A 27,049-nucleotide genomic window follows, 5' to 3' on the forward strand; every position below is an offset into this window, starting at 1 on the left:
AATCTGTGCTGTGCTTGGGGGTATGAAAGCCACAGGGTATTCATTCATCCACTCTATGTTCAAGAAATATTTATTGAGTACAAGTGTCCCCCTCCAGTGCTATGCAAAAGTAGAGCATTCCAATGAAACCTGTCTTAAACCAAAATGGCCTAAAGCAAAGACGCAATCACCTTAGGATACATCTTGCTAATGCGATGCATAAAATAAATCTATGTAAAGCACAGATGCTCGTAGACACAATTCAAAGTTATGGTGGCTTTATGCTGAGAGGCTAAGTGTAGTTCCGGGGAAGAACTTGGCGGTGCCACTCTCACTGCTGGCGGTGCACACTGCCTCTGTAGGCTCACTGCAGAACAAACCCTGAATGCGACGGTCTCTTTTTGCCTTTTTTCATAAAAGCAAAAATCCTCTTTGGATTTCTTTCGTTTGTTGAAAACAGGTACTAAAGTAGGTGTTTTGTAAAAGCAAAGTGGTATAAAGGGAACTTTGAAAAGCAGGGGACACCCGTATCTATTTTGTACCAGGCACTGTTCTAGGTGTTGGAATACAGCAGTGAAAAAGATAAACAAAAGCTCTATGTTCCTCATGGGGCTTACATTCTAATGGGAAGAGACACTCAGTAAACAGTAAGATCATTTCAGATTATGTAAAATGTTACTAGGGAGATCAGCAAGTGACTGATCACTGCATCTAGGAAACATTTGTCAAGTTATTTTAGGCTGTGTAAGTGAAGCATGCATTGTAAATCTATTACTCATTCAAAGCCACATGAATTCAGCTACTGAGAATGAAAAGAAGGTAGAAAGCAGATATGCTATAATCTCTCTTTTTTCTTCTCTAGGCGGGTAACAGTTCATGTTTGCTTCATAAATGAAGCAGCTTTAAACAAATTCCTATTCTGTCTGGAGTGACAGACCGCATCTTTATCTGTTCTTGCTACCCATGACTATGTGGATGATTCAGAAATTGGAACAAAGTGTTTTACTGTGAAACTGGCACTGAATTAATCATCTGTAAAGAAGAACTTGCACCGAGCAGGACTCTATTTTAAGGACCTGGGGGATTTGTGGTCTCAATTAGAACTTGCAGCTGATGTTGGGAGAGACAGCACGTGTCCCAGGCTGCACGTACCGTTTTGCATGCCTCCAGAAACGTCTAATTGTTGAAAAACCACATAGCTTTATTTTACAGTTACAACCTGCAGTTCATAGTTATCTTGGTCTCTGCAAGTAGATTTCAGCCTGGATAGTGGGGGTCATCATTTTTATCAAAGGGATCTAGAAAAAATTCAAAAAACAAAAACTCCATAGCATCAGCCACTGTTCATTTAGAAAGCAGTGGGAAAAGAGGGTGGGGGTAGGGGCAGGTCAGCCTTCTAGCTGCTGATCAAGGAATGATATGGGTCTGAGCTTGGTCTCTTTCTGACACAGAGTGTGCTCAACCGTATCCCACTAGACAAACGGACATGGTTGTCTGACTTTAGTCATGCAGGGGAGCCAGTACTGAATTACACAACAGTGATGCCTTTGCAGAGGAGAGACTCCGAAAGAGTCATCACACGAAGAAGCTGTGGACACTGCCCAGCAGAACAGTCTGCCGAGGGGGGCATCTGGCACCCCTGGTGAAGTCAGCCTTTGCCCTTGACCACTATGGCGTGTACAAATTGTGCTTGCAAATTATATTACAAAATGTTTATATTCTAAAACTATCACAGAGTTATGTAAAGGGACTTAGGAGAAATCACTGAATGTATGGAGGCCGCATTTTCAATTTCTGCTGTGGGAGAGAGTAAATATAAATTATGATATTTAGTATCTATGGTTAGATAACCACACACATGCTAATATGGGTGTTGAAAACTAGGTGACTTGGCTTTTACAAGAATGCAGGGGATCAGGAAACTTTAGTTATTTATAGTATAATCACCATTATCTGTTTAAAGGATCCATTTATTTAAAATCAGGCACTCTGTATTCATTAAGGTTTATGAATTAAAAATAAAAAGAAAGCTTTATGTAGTTACGCATGTCAGTTTGCTATTAAAATATGCGACAGCGTTTTTGTCATATTGAGTGAACTTGGCAGGAACTCCCAAGATGGACATTGCATTTTTAAACCAGAACTTGTAAGACATTAAGTGAATTTCCCTTGCCAATTTTTTTTATTTCAAAGGACCATCTGACTAAGGTCAAGGAATGATTTCTTTTGGTTTATTTTGATGAAGATTCTTTTAATATATCACAAACGTACACATACAGGAATCCAAAGCTTTCCATTCTAACTTGATCCTTGTGATAACATCATTGCCATGTCTATCACCATCACATGACTGTTTTCAATGCAGTGACAGAGAAGGGCATGAAAAACTGCTATCTTTCCTTTGTTTTCAAAAGTCCAAGAACTTCTAGTAGAGCTGGATTTTAGCTTATGTTCAAAGCTAATTCAAATACAACTCTAGTAAGTGGCCCTTGCTCTTTTTTATACCAAAGAGCTCAGATGATTTCTACGATCCCTCCTCTAAAGTGCTGTGGTTCCTCAAACACTAGTCATGTCTCTAAGATACAACCCAGATGCTTTGGGAAGTTGCATTAATTTATTCAGTCCCTCAAATATCCCATGGTACAACCAATTATATATAATAAAACCAGAGATCAAGTTAATGGCTGAAAGGACCTGTCTCAGTGTGTGATGTTGATTGTTTTGAAGAAAATAGACATAGATTAACATGAGTATGTGTGTAGGTCATGTGTCAATTGAGAAGATTGATACTTCTCAATCTAATAGTTTGTTTCAGCAATGGTTTCAGTTTTTGTAAGTATGTAAAAATGCTGCTTAATGAGCTTTAGAGTATAATAGATGTACTTTTGTTCTCAAAGCTGGTAGCTGGGTTTTAACACACAAGGACATGGTCCTAATTGATAGGGTTAAATAAACAAATTCAGCAAGTTATGAAATCTGGCACGGTAGGCGAGGGGAGATGTATTCTGCCTAATTAAATGTATTGGTTCATTGAGAGTTGTGTGGATTACCAATTTTTAAAACACTAAAATTCAGTAAAATACACGAACAATAGAAAAATGTTGAACATTACTTTGGTTGGTAGTTGCTTGGGAATGAACTCTCATATCTACTTGGAGATTAAAAAATATATATACATATATGTCTTTGCTTTATTTTATCCAATATGTGTTCTGAACATCCTTTATAAATCATGGAAAACTCACAACTGACATCTTAAACTGTGAAATCACCTTTTAAACTGGTACCATGTATCTGATAGTTCTCTTTTGTAATGTTTCAAAATTGTCTTTTAAAATGGTTTCAGAAGTCTGCAGATGCTAAATTATACTTTAGAGTAAAGTATAATTAAGCTTTGTACCTCTGTGGTAGAACCCAAATCTATAGAGAAACTGGCACTGATAAACGGTGCCTGCCCTGTGATATCAAAGCGTTGCTTGATTTTGTATTATAATCTGATCTGCTTACCACACAGCCACTTTCTAATGAGTCAGAAACAAGTTATTTTTTTCAATACTTTAACAGAACAAGTACCCTATTCTCTTTGAAAAGGATTAACTATGTGAAAAATGACAATGTATGATAAAGTATGTTCACAATGAAATATCTGCTTTTAGTAAGAATTAAAGTACTCCGGAGAAGCTTTGTGGCATATTTTGGTATTCTAATTCAAATGAAGTTTTAAATTAATAGAAAACTCCACGCAGAATTCATGGATATTTCTTAATGTTTTTCTGAAGCTAGGTTCTGGTTTCAAAATGTAATTCCAGTATGGGGCTTTTAGCCATTCCCAACCTATTCTAATTTAACTAAGAAATATATTTTTCAAGAAGGCAGTTGGACACAGTGGGATGGATGTTAGGAAAAATTGTCAGGAGCTTCCACTCTGCCATTAACAGGTATTGGTAAATCACTGCCCTTCTTTGGCTCTCAATTTTTATTTATCTATATGGTGAAGTCAAGTCATACCATAGGTATGAGAGAAACCTATTGATACGTGACTGACAAAGATGATAAAATAGAGCTGAAACTATCGCATATAAAATATCCAACTCTGATCTCTGTGAATAAGCAATTTGAACATAAAAAGCTATGGCTGTTCTTGTTTGTAATGTAAATAGGGTCCATTCGTAAAAGTGAAGATCAGTCTCCTGTAGGGTGAGTCGGATAACCACTTACACAAGAGATGGCTTTTTCCGTTGCTTAAATAAACATTTTTGGATCACCTCTGAAGAATGAAAACCAAGAGTACATTTTACCCAAGATGAGATGTGTGTAACATTTGGAAGTGTACCAAATCAAGCATTTAAATGCTCTCATTTTTCTTAAAAGCTAAGAGCAGAAAAATGTAAGATGCTCATAAAGTTTTTAAGTGCAAAAAGATACTTTCGAATCCGTTTGGAGATGGGTAAACCATAAATTATATTTCAGGATTGGAAAGTGGGATAAGAATTTTAGAGAAAGCCAGCTTGTTTTGAAACAGTATTATTCTGAAATTGGCATTAAAATATAAACATTCAGATTGAAATTCCAACCAGTTCATTTGTGGTGTTTGATCACACAGTTTATGATGTTGCTGGGAATGCCTTTGTAAAGATAAAATAATGGTACTTTCATTTCCTAACAAGATACTGTTTTAGAAATAATCCATATTAAAATGGATATTCTTGATCCTAAAATGTTTCTTAAGCATCGTACATGTATTTATAACCGCCGTCTCCAATTACATCTTATGTTGTTTTTCAAAATAAAATTGTTTAAACTAAAAAAACATAGTATTTTCAGTTACTTGATTTCTGAGCTATGACTCACTAAATAAAAATTTCCAATCAAAATACCCTATTCTCCTATATTCTAAGGATTAATGTGTGATTATAGTGTCCACTTGCCACTATTTTTTAAATCAATGGACTTAAAGTATTCAGACATTTAGATGGATGCACAGATATATTGCTAGTTCATAGATTGGAGTTTGCATATTGTAATGTAAATGTATGTCAACATTATTCTATAGTTTTATTATGACTGAAGTTAAATAAAAAAGGTTGTAAAATGTGATGTGTATGTACTGTATGTGTACTTTTTAAAATAGGTTTATGTCCTGACCCTTTTTTATACAGGTTTGAATTTGAAATTACATTATATATACACATACTTTATTGTTCTAAATAAAGAATTTTATGCACTCAAATTTGCCCTGTCATTATCTTAAAGTTATCACACATGTTCATAACATGGTTGAGCATTTACGGTAAACTCAAAGTTTTCTATGGAAAACATCATTAGTCTAGATTTTATTCTAATATGCACAAAAGGAGATAAATCATTTTATTCCAATAAATATGTATTGGTTAAGTAATCAAGGAAGATAGGTAAAGTAATCAAAGAAGGTAAAATTGAATTAATACACTGTTGGATCTCAAGGGGTTTCTAACTTAGTTGGGGAGAAGATAGGAAAACCACTGTCAACTGCATAAAGCCACAGTGAAGTAATTACCTAAGTGCAAAACTGCGGTCTAGTTAATGTACTTGGGGCACACAGGAAGAAGAAATAGACAGCCTAGGGATGATCATGGGGGAGTTGGTGTTTGGGCTAAGATTTACAAGGATGAGAAATTTTGATAAAGAAGGATAATTATGCCCAGCCTGAGCAGTGTTTTCCAAAGCAAGTAGTTTTAAAATTTCTCAATTTATCCCATCAAATCCAATCCTGAGCATACAGTGCATAAAGGGATACACAGTGAGATGAGACCAGAGCCTTGAATGCCACAGGAGGGCAGATTCTTCTTAGGGGCCATGCGAAGCCATTGCGTGCTTCTGAGAAGAGGGATGGAATGGCAAGATCATACACCATTATGGCTTATGTGGTTTAGGCAATAAGTAATCATCCTGCCTAGCCCCTGGTTGGTATTGGACTCCTGAGACCACATCCTCTAGATTTATGACATCACACTTATTCACCCACCATTTCTTTTCAGTTTCTTTGCTGATTTTTCCTCCTCTGCTCACGCTTTATATTACAAACTTCCATCAATATAAGCCTAGACGATAATAGCCTTGTAACTGATCGCACTCCTCCACTATTTAGCCCTTTTTCAATCAGTTCCTCATGTTAGAGTGAATAATATGGAGACAACTGATAATACTTTCCTCTGATTAAAACACTGAAATGGCTTCTCATTATTTTTCAGGACCAAACCCAAACTCAACATGGTTTATAAAGCCCTCCTCGACACATCTCATAATTTTTTTGGGGGGGGGGCAGGGGGTTGCTAATTGTTTGTTTTCCCCTTTAAGTTATAAACACATGAGGACTAGGACCGTGAAGACTTATATCATTGCATTCCCCCAATTTAAAGCAATAATAAAGCATGGAATTGAAACAACATTGAATCTGAATAGGTATTACCTATTGCAATGTTCAATAAGTTAAAAGTTATTTTCTAAAACTTTTTATCATGGACAATTTGAAATATATGCAAAAGTAGAGTAGTGTAATGAACTTCCATGTAACCATAACCTAGCTTCAATCTTACTTAAGTGCTGAATGATCTTATTTTATCTAAGTCACCTACTACACCACTTACCCACCACCCCTTTCATATTATTTTTAGGCTAATACCTACAAATATTTGATCTGTAAATATTTATATGTGTATCTCTAAATTATAAATTTTAGAACGTAATACCTTTGTCACACCTAAGAAAAATTATTCCTTAATATCAAAGACCCAATAAGTATTCATATTTTATCTCACATCATCATGCATTGCAATATTGTACTACAGCAGAGTATAAAATAAAGGTAAAATTCTCCCTCCAACATTAAAGTTCTTTCCTCCACAGGAAAACAGGTATTTCTTGTTAACCCTCAGAAAAACTATGTGTACATACATATTTATGTAATACTATCCTCTAACCTCGCTTTTCCCATTTATTAGAAGAATGTGTAACACTTTGCATCAGCCCAGATAAACCTTTATCCACTACCATAGCCAGGAAATTATAGATGGACATTGAAATTGTACTATAATGTGTGCCTTTTGGAATTTCAGTCCATACTTAGCAAAATCCAATGTACTTTTAGAACTTTTTCTTCAAAATGAAAATGAGGCTGTCTTTTGAGGATATATCTGCCTCTTCAGCCCTCTCATTTGGTGGCTGTGTTTCCTCCATAACTGTCACTGGGTCTGGCAGTGGGTTCTCTGGTCCTCATTGCTGCTTCTGGGTCATCACTCCTTAATCCCTCCCAGATTTGAATCTCATGTTATCAGATTACATACCCACTGCTATTCACTGTTGCTTTCATGTACTAACTCTCAGGTTCTTCTCCTTCATTTGTTGATGGCATGAGCACCTACTTCACTGTCACTCATCTGTACTCCTGTCTTATTTCTTGGGATTTTGATACACATATAAATGATCCTTTTGGCTGCAGCTGCTGCTTCTTCCTTATCCCCCTCCTCCTCCTTTTCCTCCTTTGGAGACTTTTATGAATCCAGCTTTTCTATATTCTAATGAGTAAGGTTTATTTTAAGAACGTCATTAGAGATCCTAGAGGGGAAGATGGCGGAAGAGTAAGACGCAGAGATCACCTTCCTCCCCACAGATACACCAGAAATACATCTACACGTGGAACAACTCCTACAGAACACCTACTGAACGCTGGCAGAAGACCTCAGACCTCCCAAAAGGCAAGAAACCCCCCCCCCCCCACGTACCTGGGTAGGGCAAAAGAAAAGAGAATAAACAGAGACAAAAGGATAGGGATGGGACCTGCACCAGTGGGAGGGAGCTGTGAAGGAGAAAAGGTTTCCACACACTAGGAAGGCCCTTCACTGGCGGAGACGGGAGTGGCGGAGGGGGAAAGCTTCGGAGCCACAGAGGAGAGCGCAGCCACAGAGGAGAGCGCAGCAACAGGGGTGCGGAGGGCAAAGCGGAGAGATTCCCGCACAGAGGATCGGTGCCGATCGGCACTCACCAGCCCGAGAGGCTTGTCTGCTCATCTGCCGGGGCGGGCGGGGTCTGGGAGCTGAGTCTCGGGCTGTGGTCAGATCGCAGGGAGAGGACTGGGGTTGGCTGCATGAACACAGCCTGAAAGGGGCTAGGGCGCCACAGCTAGCCGGGAGGGAGTCTGGGGAAAAGTCTGGACCTGCTGAAGAGGCAAGAGACTTTTTCTTCGCTCTTTGTTTCCTGGTGCGCGAGGAGAGGGGATTAAGAGCGCTGCTTAAAGGAGCTCCAGAGACGGTCGGGAGCCGCGGCTAAAAGCGCGGACCCCCGAGACGGGCATGAGACGCTAAGACTGCTGCTGCCGCCACCAAAAAACCTGTGTGCGAGCACAGGTCACTATCCACACCCCCATTCCTGTGCAGCCGCCACTGCCAGGGTCCCGGGATCCAGGGACAACTTCCCCGGGAGAACGCACGGCTCAGGCTAGTGCAACGACACGCCGGCCTCTGACGCCGCAGGCTCGCCCCGCACTCCATACCCCTCCCTCCCCCCGGCCTGAGCCCCCGAAGCAGCTGCTCCTTTACCCCATCCTGTATGAGCAAAGAACAGACGCCCTCAGGCGACCTACACGCAGAGGCAGGGCCAAATCCAAAGCTGAGCCCCGGAAGCTGTAAGAACAAAGAAGAGAAAGGGAAATCCCTCCCAGCAGCCTCAGGAGCAGCGGATTAGAGCTCCACAATCACCTTGGCGTACCTGCATCTGTGGAATACATGAATAGACAACGAATCATCCCAAACTGAGGAGGTGGACTTGGAAAGCAAGGTTTATGATTTTTTCCCCTTTTCCTCTTTTTGTGAGTGTGTATGTGTATGCTTCTGTGTGAGATTTTGTCAGTATAGCTTTGCTTTCACCATTTGTCCTAGGGTTCTATCTGTCTGTTTTCTTTCTTTTTTTTTTTTTTTCCGGTACGCGGGCCTCTCACTGTTGTGGCCTCTCCCGTTGCGGAACACAGGCTCTGGACGCGCAGGCTCAGCGGCCATGGCTCACGGACCTAGCCGCTCCGTGGCATGTGGGATCTTCCCACACTGGGGCACGAACCCGTGTCCCCTGCATCGGCAGGCGGACTCTCAACCACTGCGCCACCAGGGATGCCCCCATCCGTTTTTTTTGTTTTGTTTTTTTCTTAAAAAATTTTTTTTCTTAATAATTATTTTTTATTTTAATAACTTTATTTTATCTTACTTTATTTTATTTTATTTTATCTTGTTTCTTTCTTTCCTTCCTTCCCTCCCTCCTTCTTCCCTCCCTCCCTCCCTCCTTTCTTTCTCTCTTTCTTTCTTTTCTTTTCTTCCTTTCTTTCTACTTTGTCTCCCTTTTATTCTGAGCCGTGTGGATGAAAGGCTCTTGGTGCTGCAGCCAGGAGTCAGTGCTGTGCCTCTGAGGTGGGAGAGCCAACTTCAGGACACTGGTCCACAAGAGACCTCCCAGCTCCACGTAATATCAAATGGCGAAAATCTCCCAGAGATCTCCATCTCAACACCAACACCCAGCTTCACTCAACGACCAGCAAGCTACAGTGCTGGACACCCTATGCCAAACAACTAGCAAGACAGGAACACAACCCCACCCGTTAGCAGAGAGGCTACCTAAAATCATAATAAGTCCACAGACACCCCAAAACACACCACCAGACCTGGACCTGCCCACCAGAAAGACAAGATCCAGCCTCAGCCACCAGAACATGGGCACTAGTCCCCTCCACCAGGAAGCCTACACAACCCACTGAACCAACTTTAGCCACTGGGGACAGACACCAAAAACAATGGGAACTATGAACTTGCAGCCTGCAAAAAGGAGACGCCAAACACAGTAAGATAAGCAAAATGAGAAGACAGAGAAATACACAGCAGATGAAGGAGCAAGGTAAAAACCCACCAGACCTAACAAATGAAGAAGAAATAGGCAATCTACCTGAAAAAGAATTCAGAATAATGATAGTAAAGATGATCCAAAATCTTGGAAATAGAATAGACAAAATGCAAGAAACATTTAACAAGGACCTAGCAGAACTAAAGATGAAACAAGCAACGATGAACAACACAATAAATGAAATGAAAAATACTCTAGATGGGATCAATAGCAGAATAACTGAGGCAGAAGAACGGATAAGTGACCTGGAAGATAAAATGGTGGAAATAACTACTGCAGAGCAGAATAAAGAAAAAAGAATGAAAAGACTTGAGGACAGTCTCAGAGACCTCTGGGACAATATTAAACACACCAGCATTCGAATTATAGGGGTTCCAGAAGAGGAAGAGAAAAAGAAAGGGACTGAGAAAATATTTGAAGAGATTATAGTTGAAAACTTCCCTAATATGGGAAAGGAAATAGTTAATCAAGTCCAGGAAGCACAGAGAGTCCCATACAGGTTAAATCCAAGGAGAAATACACCAAGACACATATTAATCAAACAGTCAAAAATTAAATACAAAGAAAACATATTAAAAGTAGCAAGGGAAAAACAACAAATAACACACAAGGGAATCCCCATAAGGTTAACAGCTGATCTTTCAGCAGAAACTCTGCAAGCCAGAAGGGAGTGGCAGGACATATTTAAAGTGATGAAGGAGAAAAACCTGCAACCAAGATTACTCTACCAGCAAGGATCTCATTCAGATTTGATGGAGAAATTAAAACCTTTACAGACAAGCAAAATCTGAGACTGTTCAGCACCACCAAACCAGCTTTACAACAAATGCTAAAGGAACTTCTCAGGCAAGAAACAGAAGAGAAGGAAAAGACCTACAATAACGAACCCAAAACAATTAACAAAATGGGAATAAGAACATACATATCGATAATTACCTTAAATGTAAATGGACTAAATGCTCCCACCAAAAGACACAGATTGGCTGAATGAATACAAAAACAAGACCCATATATTCGCTGTCTACAAGAGACCCACTTCAGACCTAGAGACACATACAGACAGAAAGTGAGGGGATGGAAAAAAGATATTCCATGCAAATGGAAACCAAAAGAAAGCTGGAGTAGCAATTCTCATATCAGACAAAATAGACTTTAAAATAAAGACTATTAGAAGAGACAAAGAAGGACACTACATAATGATCAAGGGATCGATCCAAGAAGAGGATATAACAATTGTAAATATTTATGCACCCAACATAGGAGCACCTCAATACATAAGGCAAATACTAACAGCCATAAAAGGGGAAATCGACAGTAACACATTCATAGTAGGGGACTTTAACACCCCACTTTCAGCAATGGACAGATCATCCAAAATGAAAAGAAATAAGGAAACACAAACTTTAAATGATACATTAAACAAGATGGACTTAATTGATATTTATAGGACATTCCATCCAAAAACAACAGAATACACATTTTTCTCAAGTGTTCATGGAACATTCTCCAGGATAGATCATATCTTGGGTCACAAATCAAGCCTTGGTAAATTTAAGAAAATTGAAATTGTATCAAGTATCTTTTCTGACCACAACACTGAGACTAGATATTAATTACAGGAAAAGATCTGTAAAAAATACGAACACATGGAGGCTAAACAATACACTACTTAATAACGAAGTGATCACTGAAGAAATCAAAGGAAATAAAAAAATACCTAGAAACAAATAACAATGGACACACGATGACCCAAAACCTATGGGATGCAGCAAAAGCAGTTCTGAGAGGGAAGTTTATAGCAATACAATCCTACCTTAAGAAACAGAAACATCTCAAATAAACAACCTAACCTTGCACCTAAAGCAATTAGATAAAGAACAAAAACACCCCAAAGTTAGCAGAAGGAAAGAAATCATGAAAATCAGATCAGAAATAAATGAAAAAGAAATGAACAAAATGATAGCAAAGATCAATAAAAGTAAAAGCTGCTTCTTTGAGAAGATAAACAAAATTGATAAACCATTATCCAGACTCATCAAGAAAAAAAGGGAGAAGACTCAAATCAATAGAATTAGAAATGAAAAAGGAGAAGTAACAACTGACACTGTAGAAATACAAAAGATCATGAGTGATTACTACAAGCAACTCTATGCCAATAAAATGGACAACCTGGAAGAAATGGGCAAATTCTTAGAAATGCACAACCTGCCAAGACTGAATCAGGAAGAAATAGAAAATATGAACAGACCAATCACAAGCACCGAAATGGAAACTGTGATTAAAAAGCTTCCAACAAACAAAAGCCCAGGACCAGATGGCTTCACAGGCGAATTCTATCAAACATTTAGAAAAGAGCTAACACTTATCCTTCTCAAACTCTTCCAAAATATAGCAGAGGGAGGAACACTCCCAAACTCATTCTACAAGGCCACCATCACCTTGATACCAAAACCAGACAAGGATGTCACAAAGAAAGAAAACTACAGGCCAGTATCACTGATGAACATAGATGCAAAAATCCTCAAAAAATACTAGCAAACAGAATCCAACAGCACATTAAACAGATCATACAACATGATCAAGTGGGGTTTATTCCAGGAATGCAAGGATCCTTCAATATATGCAAATCAATCAACGTGATACACCATATTAACAAATTGAAGGAGAAAAACCGTATGATCATCTCAATAGATGCAGAGAAAGCTTTCAACAAAATTCAACACCGATTTATGATAAAAACCCTGCAGAAAGTAGGCCTAGAGGGAACTTTCCTCAACATAATAAAGGCCATATATGACAAACCCACAGCCAACATCGTTCTCAATGGTGAAAAACTGAAAGCATTTCCACTAAGATCAGGAACAAAACAAGGTTTCCCACTCTCACCACTCTTATTCAACATAGTTTTGGAAGTTTTAGCCACAGCAGTCAGAGAAGAAAAGGAAATAAAAGGAATCCAAATTGGAAAAGAAGAAGTAGAGCTGTCACTGTTGAAGATGACATGATACTCTACATAGAGAATCCTAAAGATGCTACCAGAAAACTACTAGAGCTAATCAATGAATTTGGTAAAGTAGCAGGATACAAAATTGATGCACAGAAATCTCTGGCATTCCTATACACTAATGATGAAAAATCTGAAAGTGAAATCAAGAAAACACTCCCATTTACCACTGCAACAAAAAGAATAAAATATCTATGCATAAACCTACCTAAGGAGACAAAAGACCTGTATGCAGAAAATTATAAGACACTGATGAAAGAAATTAAAGATGATACAAATAGATGGAGAGATATACCATGTTCTTGGATTGGAAGAATCAACATTGTGAAAATGACTCTACCACCCAAAGCAATCTACAAATTCAAAGCAATCCCTATCAAACTACCACTGGCATTTTTCACAGAACTAGAACAAAAAATTTCACAATTTGTATGGAAACACAAAAGACCCCGAATAGCCAAAGCAATCTTGAGAACGAAAAACGGAGCTGGAGGAATCAGGCTCCCTGACTTCAGACTATACTACAAAGCTACAGTAATCAAGACAGTATGGTACTGGCACAAAAACAGAAAGATAGATCAATGGAACAGGATAGAAAGCCCAGAGATAAACCCACGCACATATGGTCACCTTATCTTTGATAAAGGAGGCAGGAATGTACAGTGGAGAAAGGACAGCCTCTTCAATAAGTGGTGCTGGGAAAACTGGACAGCTACATATAAAAGTATGAGATTAGATCACTCCCTAATACCATACACAAAAATAAGCTCAAAATGGATTAAAGACCTAAATGTAAGGCCAGAAACTATCAAACTCTTAGAGGAAAACATAGGCAGAACACGCTATGACATAAATCACAGCAAGATCCTTTTTGACCCACCTCCTAGAGAAATGGAAATAAAAACAAAAATAAACAAATGGGACGTAATGAAACTTCAAAGCTTTTGCACAGCAAAGGAAACCATAAACAAGGCCAAAAGACAACCCTCACAATGGGAGAAAATACTTGCAAATGAAGCAACTGACAAAGGATTAATCTCCAAAATTTATAAGTAGCTCATGCAGCTCAATAACAAAAAAACAAACAACCCAATCCAAAAATGGGCAGAAGACCTAAATAGACATTTCTCCAAAGAAGATATACAGACTGCCAACAAACACATGAAAGAATGCTCATCATCATTAATCATTAGAGAAATGCAAATCAAAAGTACAATGAGATATCATCTCACACCGGTCAGAATGGCCATCGTCAAAAAATCTCAAAACAATAAATGCTGGCGAGGGTGTGGAGAAAAGGGAACACTCTTGCACTGCTGGTGTGAATGTGAATTGGTACAGCCACTATGGAGAACAGTATGGAGGTTCCTTAAGAAACCACAAATAGAACTACCATATGACCCAGCAATCCCACTACTGGGCATATACCCTGAGAAAACCATAATTCAAAAAGAGTCATGTACCAAAATGTTCATTGCAGCTCTATTTACAGCCCAGAGATGGAAACAACCTAAGTGTCCACCATCGGATGAATGGATAAAGAAGATGTGGCACATGTATACAATGGAATATTACTGAGCCATAAAAAGAAACGAAATTGAGCTATTTGTAATGAGGTGGATGGAGCTAGAGTCTGTCATACAGAGTGAAGTAAGTCAGAAAGAGAAAGACAAATACCATATGCTAACACATATATATGGAATTTAAGAAAAAAAAATGTCATGAAGAACTTAGGGGTAAGACAGGAATAAAGACACAGACATACTAGAGAATGGACTTGGGGAAATGGGTAGGGGGAAGGGTAAGCGGTGACAAAGCGAGAGAGTGGTATGGACATATATACACTACCAAACGTAAAATAGATAGCTAGTGGGAAGCAGCCGCATAGCACAGGGAGATCAGCTCGGTGCTTTGTGACCACCTAGAGGGGTGGGATAGGGAGGGTAGGAGGGAGGGAGACACAAGAGGGAAGAGATATGGGAACATATGTATAACTGATTCACTTTGTTAGAAAGCAAAAACTAAGACACCATTGTAAAGCAACTATACTCCAATAAAGATGTAAAAAAAAAAAAAAGAAAGAAAGAAAGAAAATGATCCTTTCAACACCCTGTCCTTTCCGGTCCTTGAAATGTCTCTCTTAGTGAGCCAGTCCTCAACACCACCCTAGCCACTTAGTCTGATGCACCTTGTAGGCTTTGTCACTTTCATTAAGAGCAACTCATCCATATCTCAATTCCATGCATCCTATTTCTTGCCACCACTTTGTATCTTTCTAGTTTACTCCCTCATGGATTCAATTCCAACGATCCTTTGATCCACAAGGCCTGTCAATCTATTGATTCTACCATTATCCACTAACTGTCAACCTTTGATATCCCCTCTCCTCTCCTAATGCAGGTGAAAATTCATATCCAGCATTAGAATCATTGTCTTGCTTACAGCTTCTCCCTTGACCCCCCTCACTTCCTAATATTTGCTTGGTAAATGATGCCCCTGCTCAAATCCAGTTCTCCACCCACTCTTTGTCTATATTGTGTGGCTAAATATAGCTGCAGTACAGTATACCATCATGCCTACTGGTTTCTCTATAAATTCCTTCCCATGAACTTCAGGTGGGTCCTAATGCTACTCAATAATTATATTTCCCTAGTCTATTTCCATTCTCATAGCTATTTCATATTATTTTCTCTCCCAAACCACCCACCTCATTCCCCATTCTCACTGTTAGCAATCCCGATTGCTATTTACCTTGAAAAGTGAAAAAAATTAAAGGAACTTCCAAAGACTCCTAGCACCTGGAGGCTGATTTTCTGTGAATCTGGAGAAGCTTAAATGCTTGGTCCTCACTTACATAGATCTTTTATAAGTCATAGCAGGGGCCCTAGCAATATATTCACATAGAAATATATTTTTGTAAAATTTACAGTCATTGCATTTATCTTTTAGGTATTAGTAGATGTTCTGTGTGGCAAATGGCTTCCAGCAACTGTCCCACTGACCACTGTGCCAGTTCACTAGGGCATCATGACCCAAAGGTGTGTGGTCAGAGGCTGTGTCATGATGTCCTGGCGAATGTGTCCTATGGACCTGGCCCCAGAAGTATGTGGGTGAAGGAGGAGAAACAAGGTTTAAAATGAATGGAACCAGAAGGCAGTTTTTGGAAAATTCTCACAATCATCACAGTCACCTGTAAATTGTAAATGAAAGAATCAGGATTTATTAATGCCTCACCAAAATAGTAGCTTTCCTTACCAGAAAATACTCAGTAAGGCAGAGTATACATTTATAAACAAACCATACTTTCTTTTTCTCTTAATGGTGAGGAAACACAATAGAATTTAACAAAATTGCCATGTTTATAGAACCAGAAAATCTGTATGTGAGGACACTGACAAATGCATAGCATTGTATATCCAACATTATATTATTATACAGAATTGTTTCATTGCCCTAAAAGATCCCTTGTGCTGGGCTTCCCTGGTGGCGCAGTGGTTGGGAGTCCGCCTGCTGATGCAGGGGACACGGGTTCGTGCCCCGGTCCGGGAAGATCCCACATGCCGCGGAGAGGCTGGGCGCGTGAGCCATGGCCGCTGAGCCTGCGCGTCCGGAGCCTGTGCTCCGCAACGGGAGAGGCCACAACAGTGAGAGGCCCGCGTACCAAAAAAAAAAAAAAAAAGAAAAAAAAAAAACTCCTTGTGCTTTACATATTCAGTCTTCCTTCCCCTCCCCCTGTACCTCTGGAAACCACTGATTTTTAATTGTCTTTATAGTTTTTACTTTTTCCAGAATGTCATATAATTGAAATCCTACAACATGTAGCCTTTTCAGACTGGCTTCTTTTAATTAGCAATATGCATTGAAGATTCATCTATGTCTTTCATGGCTTGACAGCTCATTTCTTTTTGTCACTGAATAATATTCCATTGTATGAATGTATTATAGTTTGTTTATCCATTCACCTATTAAGGACATCTTAGTTGTTTCCAGTTTTTGGTGATTATGAATAAAGCAGCTATAAACATTCAATTTTTTGTGGACATAACTTTTCAAATCAGTTGGGTAAATATTAAGGAGTGCAATTGCTGGACTGTATGGTAAGACTGTTTAGGTTTGTGAGAAAATGCAAACTGTCTTCTAAAGTGGCTGCACCATTTTGCATTCCCAGCAGCTGTGAGAGGTCCTTGCCAGCCATTGTTACTGTCAGTTTGTTGTTTTTTTTTTTTTTAGCTATCCTAATCGGTAGGTAATTGTATATTATTGTTGTTTTAATTTGCGGTTCCCTGATGACAAATGAGCATCTTTTCATATGCTTATTTGCCATCTGTATATCTTCTTTGGTGAGATGTCTGTTCAAATCTTTTGTCCATTTTAAAATTGGGTTATTTTTTAATTGTTGAATTTTAAGACTTCTTTGCATATTTTAGATTAGACCTCTGTCAAATATGTGTTGCTGCACATATTTTCTACCAGTCTGTGGCTTGTCTTATCATTCACTTAACAGTGTCTTTTACAGAGCAGCTGCAAGGATTTTTTTTAAAAGCACATGTAAGAACATAGAGTATGTATCCTATTCAATTCATTCCCTTAATCTCATCAGAGTAAAAGCAGTTTACACAGTACCTAAAATTGCTGATTACTTTGGTATTCTGCAACTATTAATATTTTTTCTTTTCAGGGTCCTATTGTTGATAGAGTATTTTAAACACATGAAAACTTGGACCTTCTAATGTGTTTTTGTGTAACAAGATGTCCTCCCCAGTGTAAGGCTGTTGGGACATAATGACATTTTAAAGACTTCTAACATATATTTTTTAAAGATTCAAAACAAAAGGTCAAAACACATGAGAAGAAAAAGATTGATAAAAGTCAGACACATCATTTAACTCCAACTTGGAAAGATATTTTGGAATGGTTCATAAAAACAATTGAGAAATTATAAACTCCTGATTCAAACATGTAAAATAGATACAAAGGATCCCTTTCTGTCGTTTCTGTATTTATTTATTAAACAATTGAAAAACTACTTAAATAGATGTGAAATGAATAAAGATGATTGAGGAAATAAATTTAAATTACTATGAGGTTAAGAAGCAAACTGTAGCAAAAAAATGTATCACATCAAAAGCAGTTAAAGAAAATATAAATATACTATTATTTATCTTAGAAATGGGAAGGTATTATGAATATAAGTGTATCTTTGCTTATATTTAAAATATAGAATGTTAAATCATAAAACAAATTAAATAATTACCTGTGGGAGAAGGAGATAACTGCCTCCTCTGGAAGGAAAAAGCAAGAAGCTAAACTTCTCTGAATGTTTGTTTTGTAGATTTGTCTTGAGAACAACGTTTGGGTCCTAATTCTCACAATCCAACTAGAAACAGTTTATGAAGCAATTCAAGACATTAAAACTCTTGCTGGATAATGAATTATATTAAAAGGTTTTTTTTTTTTCCTTAAGGAGTGATAATGGTACTATTGTTATATATTGGATTCTTCAGCTTCGGTTGCCATAACAAAATTCCATAGACTGTGTGGCTTAAGTGACAGAAGTTTATTTTCTCACATTTCTGGAGGCTGGAACTCTGAGATCAGGGTGCCAGCATGGTTAGATTCTGGAGAAGGCTCTTTTTCTGGCTTGAAGACAGCTGCCATCTTGCTGTATGTTCACATAACCTCTTTGTGTGTGTGTGTGTGTGTGTGTGTGTGTGTGTGTGCGCGCGCGTGCGCGTGCGTGCAAGCGCATGGGGGGAAAGAAAGAGTGGGGACAAGCTCTCTGATATCTCTTCTTCTCAGGGCAATAATCCCATCATGAATCCCCGCCCCCGTGGCCTCATCCAACCCTAAACACCTCCCAAAGGCCAGATCTTCAAATACCATCAGGTTGAAGGTTGGTGCTACAACACATGAATTTGGGCAGGGACACAAACATTTAGTCCATAACATATATTAAAAAAAATACTCTTTGAGAGATACATTCTGAAATACATAAAATTGAAATGTTATGAAAATTTCTTAGAATAATTCAGTGTTGCTGGAGATGGATGAGATGAGTATTTATGAATTAATGTTTATTGTTATTCCTGGATGATAAATACATGTGTTCATTTTTCTTTCATGTCTACTTTTTCTATTTTTGTGTATGTTTGAAATGTTCCATAATGAAAAAGTTAAAAATATAAAATTCATGAGATAATTTCATTTTGTGTCTTCATACATGTTCCTTTTAATTATGATCTCATTGTCTTACCTCCTCACGTACCTGATCATTTCTGACTTCTCACTAGACATTGTATACAACCAATTGTACATATAGCCTGAGTCCCAGAATAGCATTATTTTCATCCCAAGAACATTTTATTAGTGTCCAGAGGCAGCTAGGGGCACTAGCAACTCCAGATCACCTTAATCCAGTTTCTCGACTCAGCACTGTTGCCACTAACTGTACACTTTTGTGTTGTATTTTAGGATGTTTAGCAGCATCTGTGATCTCTACTCACTAGATGTCTCAGATATGGCCAAATACCCTCTGAGGGGCAAAGTCAGCCCCCTCCCCGCTGATTGCCTTAACTTAATGAGAAACTGAGATCTTCTGAAACTAAATTTGGATCCCTGGGAGGGTTCGTCTATTCCTATTCACTCCATCATCTTCAGGATCCCAACTCAATGTCCGGGATTTTTTTTTAAAACCGGGGCTCATACTCCCTGGCAAACCCTGAGTCCAATGTTTGTCCACCAGCCCTGAGAATTTGTTGTAAGTTCTACTTTGCTTCTTAATCTTTTAGCTGGCAGTTCCATTATCAGTAGATAGCTCTGAGATAAAGGCACCCCTGAATGCTTTGCATATCTCTCTGAGTTTTTTAGTTCACCAGTCCCCTGGAAAAGTTTTTTTGTTTGTTTGTTTGTTTTACTATTTTGTCTAGTTTGTTTGCCTTTTCTGGAGGGTTGATCCAATTTACCTATAGGATTACTAGAGTAGAAATCTTCCATTCTTTGTTAAAGCCAATCAGATTTTCATTTCCATTACTCCAGTGAAACTGTTCTTATCAAGATTTCTATTCAATGAATTCCATCGGTCAGTTCAGAATCCCCATTTGCTGTACATTCCCTGGTACATATGTTCAGTCTTATTTTGTCTTCTTTCCTATTCACTCCTTCTCCTTCTCTTCCTTCGTCATCTTCTTCCTGTCCTGTCAGTGTTGGAGTGTTCCAGGGCTCAGTCCTTGGCCCTCTTCTGTCAGAATACACTCATTTCTTGATGATCTCATTCAATCTACTTTCTTTAAGTAACACAGATATAGCAAACACACCCAATTAATGTATCTGGCCCAGATCCACCTCTTGGATATCTGAGTGTCATCTCAAAGTTAAGGTCCAAAACTGAACTTCTGATCTTACCACAAAAACAAAAACAAAAGAAAAAACACAGAGGGCTTCCCTGGTGGCACAGTGGTTGGGAGTCTCCCTGCCAATGCAGGGGACGCGGGTTCACGCCCTGCTCTGGGAAGATCCCACATGCCGCAGAGCAACTGGGCCCGTGAGCCACAATTACTGAGCCTGCGCGTCTGGAGCCTGTGCTCTGCAACAAGAGAGGCCGCAATAGTGAGAGGCCCGCGCACCGCGATGAAGAGGGGCCCCCGCTTGCCACAACTAGAGAAAGCCCTCGCACAGAAACGAAGACCCAACACAGCCATAAATAAATTAATTAATTTAAAAAAAAAAGGAAAAAACACAGAAACCCCTGCTTAACTTGATGTTTTTAAAAGGAGTTCTTTGTTTCCATTATCCAAATAAAGTCTTGGAAATATTAAAATTATACCCTAGGTTTATACTTCTATTAATTGAAAATTATTCTATGACTAGTATTGTTTGCTACAGTTAAAAATTATTTATCCAACAGGATAAATTTTATACTAATAACAATTTGGCTGTGATTTAAGTACATCTAAAGGTATATCACTCTTTTTTGTATATGAACAGTGATTTTAGTATCTATTTGTAAGTAACCCTAATAATTCTCATTCTGAGATGAACCCTCTCAAGTGTTGTACTTACATTGGGTCATAAAGACTCTCTAGGATTTTAATCTCAGGCAAAAGGAAATCATGTGTATAATTAAACATAATCATGTAATATTCATATAATGTAAAATATTTGTCATCTAAAATATTTTCAAGGGTGTCAGCATAACACTCCCTCTAAAAGCTTTCAGAACATAATGTAACCTGAAAGACTGCTGCTTAAAAATAATTCACTCTCTTTAGAGATTTGATGGTGAAAACTACTGTAAAACAAATTATCTTCTTCTACTCTTTATGCACAGTTGTTTTTAAATAGAAAATTGAGCACTGCTGTGCTTAACTACTTACTGGAAGGATTTCTTTTGTAGGAGAAAATGGGGCGGGGAAAGAAGGATTTGTAGCCTGTAATACTCTCAAGGACAGCTTTACATTTTAAACAATGATGTCATTAAATGATTCCCTTCAAAGGTACAAAGCTAAGTAGATACATGTATTAATTTAAAAAAATGAATATTGAAATATATACAATAGTGGTTCAAACTTTTAACAGCTGTAGAGCTTATTAAAATATCAAGAGTCAAATGTGTTTTTTCACTAAGCTATTCATTCCTTTTGGAATATAAGTACATTTAAAACTTATTTTAAAATGCAATGATGCTGTATTTCTCTCAGAGCAAAGTTCTTTAATGGTCCCTGTAACTTTCCTCCTTGACCTTTACTTGACCTTACCTCCTACCACTTTGCATTTGGCCCACTCTGCTCTAGCTATATTGAACTCCTCGGATGTTCCTAGCACATTCCCATCTTGGGGCTTTTGCACTGGCTGAGCCCTCGGCTTGGAACAGTCTCCCTTCAGGTATCGAATCCCAGTGGCTCACTCCCTCACCTCTTCTAGGCTTTGCCCAAATGTCTCAGCAAAGGCCAAACTATCAGCCCTATTTCAAATAGCAATCTTCCCCCTTTCTACCGTCAGTGCTCAGGCCAATTATTGTGTTCTGAATTTTTTTCATCACCTTCCAACAAAGAGATTCACAAACTTTATCAGTTCATGGTGCCCTTAGTCTCTTAATAATTTTTTTTCACAGTCCCTCTAGCCAAAAGAAATAGCTAACAATTCCATTTATTAAATAGTTAAGTCCAAACAACTTAATAGCCATTTGAAAAAGTAATAGACATAAGTTAAAAGAAAATAATATTTATATTTTGTTCTTAATTAACTATTCTTACTTACTAATGTGATGTGTGTGCCTGTTGGGCCTTGAATGGCTTGTCAACGCTTGGAAACATAATGGACAACACCACCCTCATTTCCTGATGCACCTTGATTTTTGTTAAGTGTTAGTTTGCTATTGTAGCAACCACTGAAATGCTGGCTCTGAGAAGATGTGATGCCACTAAAAACAATTTGGCATGAACTCATGAATTTTAAGCTGTAGTAATGTGTACCTTGTCTGATAGATGGTGCTGTGTTCCCCTTGAAAATTTAGACAACCTCCATCGTCCCTGTCATTTTGCTGTATTACAGAGATGCTTTGGCATACAGTTTGGGAACCTTGGTGCTGACCTATTATATAATTATTTATTAGGTGTATTATTTACAGTCTTTTCCACTACCATTCCTCATGACAGAATGTGCTGAAGCACTAGAATTTGTGTCCATTTTGTTCTCTGATATATTTCAAGCACTGTGAATAGTCCTGGCATATGTAGCTTTTCAGTGCACATTTGTAGCATAAATAATTGGTCATTTATGTTTGTCTATGAACTCTCTTTATATTTTTGCCAAATTTTCTTTCAGGTTTATCTTTTTATTGGTCTGTGAATATATTTTGTATATCTAGGAAATTAGCCTTCTGATTATATGTTCAGCAAATATTTTCCCAGTTTGCCTTTTTGCTTTTGACATTTTTATGATACTTCTTGCTTCATAGATACCTTAAATTTTTATGTAGTCAATTCTGCCATTTCCTTTTCTTTATAGCCTATAGGTGATATTTTATGTTTAAACATATTTTGCCCATTACATGATCCTAAATAAAGAAAAAAAATAAAACTGTGTCCAATTTTTTTTCTAATTTATTAGGGTTTGTTTTTCTATTATTATTTTCAACCACTATTTTACAAGAATTTATTAAACTCTAGGATAGAGATCCAACTTGATCTTCATCCAAATGGCTAGCCAGCTGTCTCAACACTGCCTATTAAATAATTGATCTTTCCCCACTGCTTTGAAATAACAGCTTTGCCACATGCTAAATCTCCCATGTGTATTTTGGCTCTATTTCTAGAACCGTCGATTCTGTTTTAGTTGTCAGTTTGTTCCTTCTCAGCACTAACCTCTTTGACTTACTATGATCTTGAAAATTGTTTTTAGTTTTGTGTCACAAACTAATAGAGTTTTAATTTGGGAGGCATAGAATATTACCCTTTGAAACTATCCTTTAAAAGTTAATTCCAACAAAACAGCTTGGCAAGTATTAGAAATCACAATTCAAAGAGGACCTAAACAAAAGTTCTCTAGGAGACTTCTTTTTATCCATTCAACCATTTATCACAGTTCCGGATATATCGTGGGCACATAGAATTTCAATGAATCAAATACCTTCTAACACTGGAAACAGGGCAGCATGAATGAACTTCTTATACATGAAGTACAGTAAACATGAGTAACGACTGGATTTTTCTGTACACAACCAGCAACCTAGTTATCCTGTTATGAAATTTTTAACACAAGGACAGTGATCTCATGAATTCTATCTTGCTCTCAGTGAATACTCCAAAACCTCACAATATGCAGTTAGAAACACAAAGCAAAATATTAATAATCTCTTATTTTTAATGATATTTTTGAATGGACTTTGCTCATATCAATATACTTGATAAGAAACATCACTGCTAAAGCATGAAACTAACAGCTAAAGAGCATAATTACCCTCTAAAGACTCAACAAAACCTTTATGCATCTACTTGAATTCAAAAGAGATACTTATGCACATTTGCATATACATATGTAAAAAAGTAAGGTAGTTTTTGGTAATCTGACGTAAATAAACATTCAAAACGTCAAGACTGGCTAAAAAAGATTTCAACACCCAGCTCAAGTGCTCTCATGAGTAATTTTATTTCTTTTTTGCCTGTCACTCTACATAAGTTCATTAGAAGCAGACAAGACCTAAAAATACAGATTAGAGAGGGTTTTTTTCCTTCATACATATGGGAGACATGGGCTCCTGGTCAACGACAAATACAGAGACAATATCCCTCATTCTTGGCAATGTAACATGCTTTTCTGAGCTGAAGGAAAAACTTTCCTTGGAAACCGACCACAACAGTCCCTCTTCCTTGTAACTAGTAACAAACAGATTCAATGTATAATAGTACAAATGGACCAGTTAGGGTAAAGAACATAAGAACAGAAAGGCACTATGTACCGTATTAATCAAATTTAAATAACTATATCCCAAGCACCCATTTTTTTTTAGCCCCCAATTTCAGAAGATCTTTGTTTGTAACCACTTATTCCGTGACATAAGAGACTGTTTAACCAACTGCATTATGTGTATTATTTTATCCCTAAGGTTATCGTTGAAATGTCTGGCGCATTCATACCACTGAAAACATAATTCTGCCGGTACAGTCAGGTAGAAGCATTTCCAGCTTCTACAGAAAATGGACAAAGCTGGGATGTTTCCTGTGCCAATTAGCAGTTTCACTGAGCAAGAAGGAAGTGTGTCTAAAGATTCCTGAATGAGAACCCAGCAAGCTCAGTATCTGAATGAGAACAACCCAGCAAGCTTTCTCGGGCTTTTGGCACGCACAGAGGCCACAGTAAAGAGTTCCCAGGAAGGTCATCCAATTTCAATGAACCAGAGGGATTATGTGGGAGGGAAGCGCTTGTGTGGCTTGTTCCCTTCAGCACATGTCCAGGGAGGACCTTTGCCAATGCCCGGCACCATAGGGCTTATAAGTATCTTCTGGCTGAACTTGTGAATACAGCTTTTCAAATACCAGACAAATGACGGTGCAAAGGAATAAGTTTGGCGAAAATTATGAATTATCTGAAAATTCAGTGAAGCTGCAAATTTGTATCTGGAAGTCACACACACGCCTCAAATATATAATTTGATTTAGATTCAGAAGACAAGTTTATTTAACTATGGGATACTTATCTGATGATTTGTCTATGCTGCTGTTACTCAGCCATTCGGAAAATGACTAACTTTCCAATGTTTCACCAATACTTTAATTTAATGGAGGCATACAGCGTTATAGTACAGTTAGTGTCATTTTAGATGTGAAAGTGACACACTTGATTAAGCTAGAATTCTGTCCCCCCTTAGATCTTAATTCATTTAATCCAGGGACAACCTATTCTTTATTTTAAAACTGTAACCTATATTTATTTACCTATGTGCAAGTTTAACTTTTTTTTTCTACATTCCACTGCCTTTCATCAATTTAGCGTTGCTTTTCTTTGAAATTAAGCTTACTGTAATCTTTTCAGATTGCACTTGGTAATATATTTTTCTTATGCCTGATGAAGAGAATAAAACTAATTCAACAAATATATGATTTCCCATTGTCTCTCAAACACTTGTAAGTCACAAGGATATTTAAACAAGCTGCAGCTTTTTCAATCAAAGGGGGAAGAGATGCCAGAGATTAGTAAACAGCTAATAATTATATAGTGTGATAAATGTTTCCCAAAGTCTATTCTCAATCCAGCAACCAGAATGAGCCCTTAAAAAGAGAAGTCAGGGCTTTCCTGGTGGCGCAGTGGTTGAGAGTCCACCTGCCGATGCAGGGGATGCGGGATCGTGTCCCGGTCCGGGAAGATCCCACATGTCACGGAGCTCCTGGGCCCGTGAGCCATGGCCGCTGAGCCTGCGCGTCCGGAGCCTGTGCTCTGCAACGGGAGAGGCCACAACAGTGAGAGGCCCGTGTACGGCAAAAAAAAAAAAAAAAAAGAGAAGTCAGATCCATTCTCTGCTCAAGCTCTCTATTCAGAGCCAATAGTTTACAAATCCTATATGATCTGGCCCCCATTTTCAGTTTGGCCCACTCTTCTACCTCTCTCACTCCTGTTCTACTACACTGATATGCCTGCTTTTCAGTGGCACACTGACATCGAACATGTTACATATACTCCTGCCTTACTTTTCCCCCAGACATCCACTTACTTTCTTATCTTTGTTCAAATTCCACTGCTTTTTTCCTAATAAATTTGTTTATTTATTTATTTATTTTTGGCTGCTTTAGTTCTTCGTTGCTGTGCAAGGCTTTCTCTAGTTGCAGCAAGCAGGGGCTACTCTTTGCTGTGGTGCGTGGGCTTCTCATCGTAGTGGCTTCTCTTGTTGCAGAGCACGGGCTCTAGGGGTGTGGGCTTCAGTAATTGTGGCACGAGGGCTCAGTACTTGTGGCTCGAAAGCTCTAGAGCTCAGGCTCAGTAGTTGTGGCACACGGGCTTAGTTGCTCCGCAGCATGTGGGATCTTCCCAGACCAGGACTCGAACCCGTGTTCCCTGCCTTGGCAGGAGGATTCTTGACCACTGTGCCACCAGGGAAGCCCAAATTTCACCTTTTTAGTGAGATCTTCCCTGACCACCCTATTGCAGTCTCTCCCCAGCACCCTCTACCTCCTTTTCCAAGATTTATTTATCCATAATTTATCTCCAAAATACTTTAAAAAATTTTTTTTAATAAATTTATTTATTTTTTGTTTGTTTTTTATTTTTGGCTGTGTTGGGTCTTCATTGCTGTGCGCGGGCTTTCTCTAGTTGAGGTGAGTGGGAGCTACTCTTCGTTGCAGTGTGCCGGTTTCTCACTGTCGTGGCATCTCTTGTTGCGGAGCACAGGCTCTAGGCGTGTGGGCTTCAGTAGTTGTGGCACGTGGGCTCAGTAGTTGTGGCTTGTGGGCTCTTGAGCACAGGCTCCGTAGTTGTGGTGCACGGGCTTAGTTACTCCATGGCATGTGGGATCTTCCCGGGCCAGGGCTTGAACCTGTGTCCCTTGCATTGGCAGGCAGATTCTTAACCACTGCACCACCAGGGAAGCCCCCAAAATACTTTTATCTCCATAATACTTTATATACCTTTACATCTTACCATTTTGTTGGTGGTTAGTTT

General features: G+C 38.5%; 2 protein-coding genes across 9 annotated transcripts in view; one reads left to right on the forward strand and one right to left on the reverse strand.

Annotated features, from left to right (window-relative positions):
- KITLG (KIT ligand) overlaps nucleotides 1–5,163 on the forward strand; it is an 88,618-nt gene extending 83,455 nt beyond the window's left edge. For all 5 annotated transcript variants that reach the window (XM_079938137.1, XM_079938140.1, XM_079938136.1 and 2 more), the window contains one exon: nucleotides 842–5,163. The gene's annotated coding sequence lies outside the window, so the exon portion shown is untranslated. The remainder of the gene's footprint in view (nucleotides 1–841) is intronic.
- Nucleotides 1–27,049, reverse strand: part of TMTC3 (transmembrane O-mannosyltransferase targeting cadherins 3) — a gene marked incomplete at its 5' end in the record, with an annotated part of 314,399 nt that overhangs the window by 14,562 nt on the left and 272,788 nt on the right. The gene's annotated exons all lie outside the window — the stretch shown is intronic.

Source organism: Stenella coeruleoalba, assembly GCF_951394435.1.
Source record: "Stenella coeruleoalba genome assembly, chromosome: 11".
In the NCBI taxonomy this organism is placed as follows: Eukaryota; Metazoa; Chordata; class Mammalia; order Artiodactyla; family Delphinidae; genus Stenella; species Stenella coeruleoalba.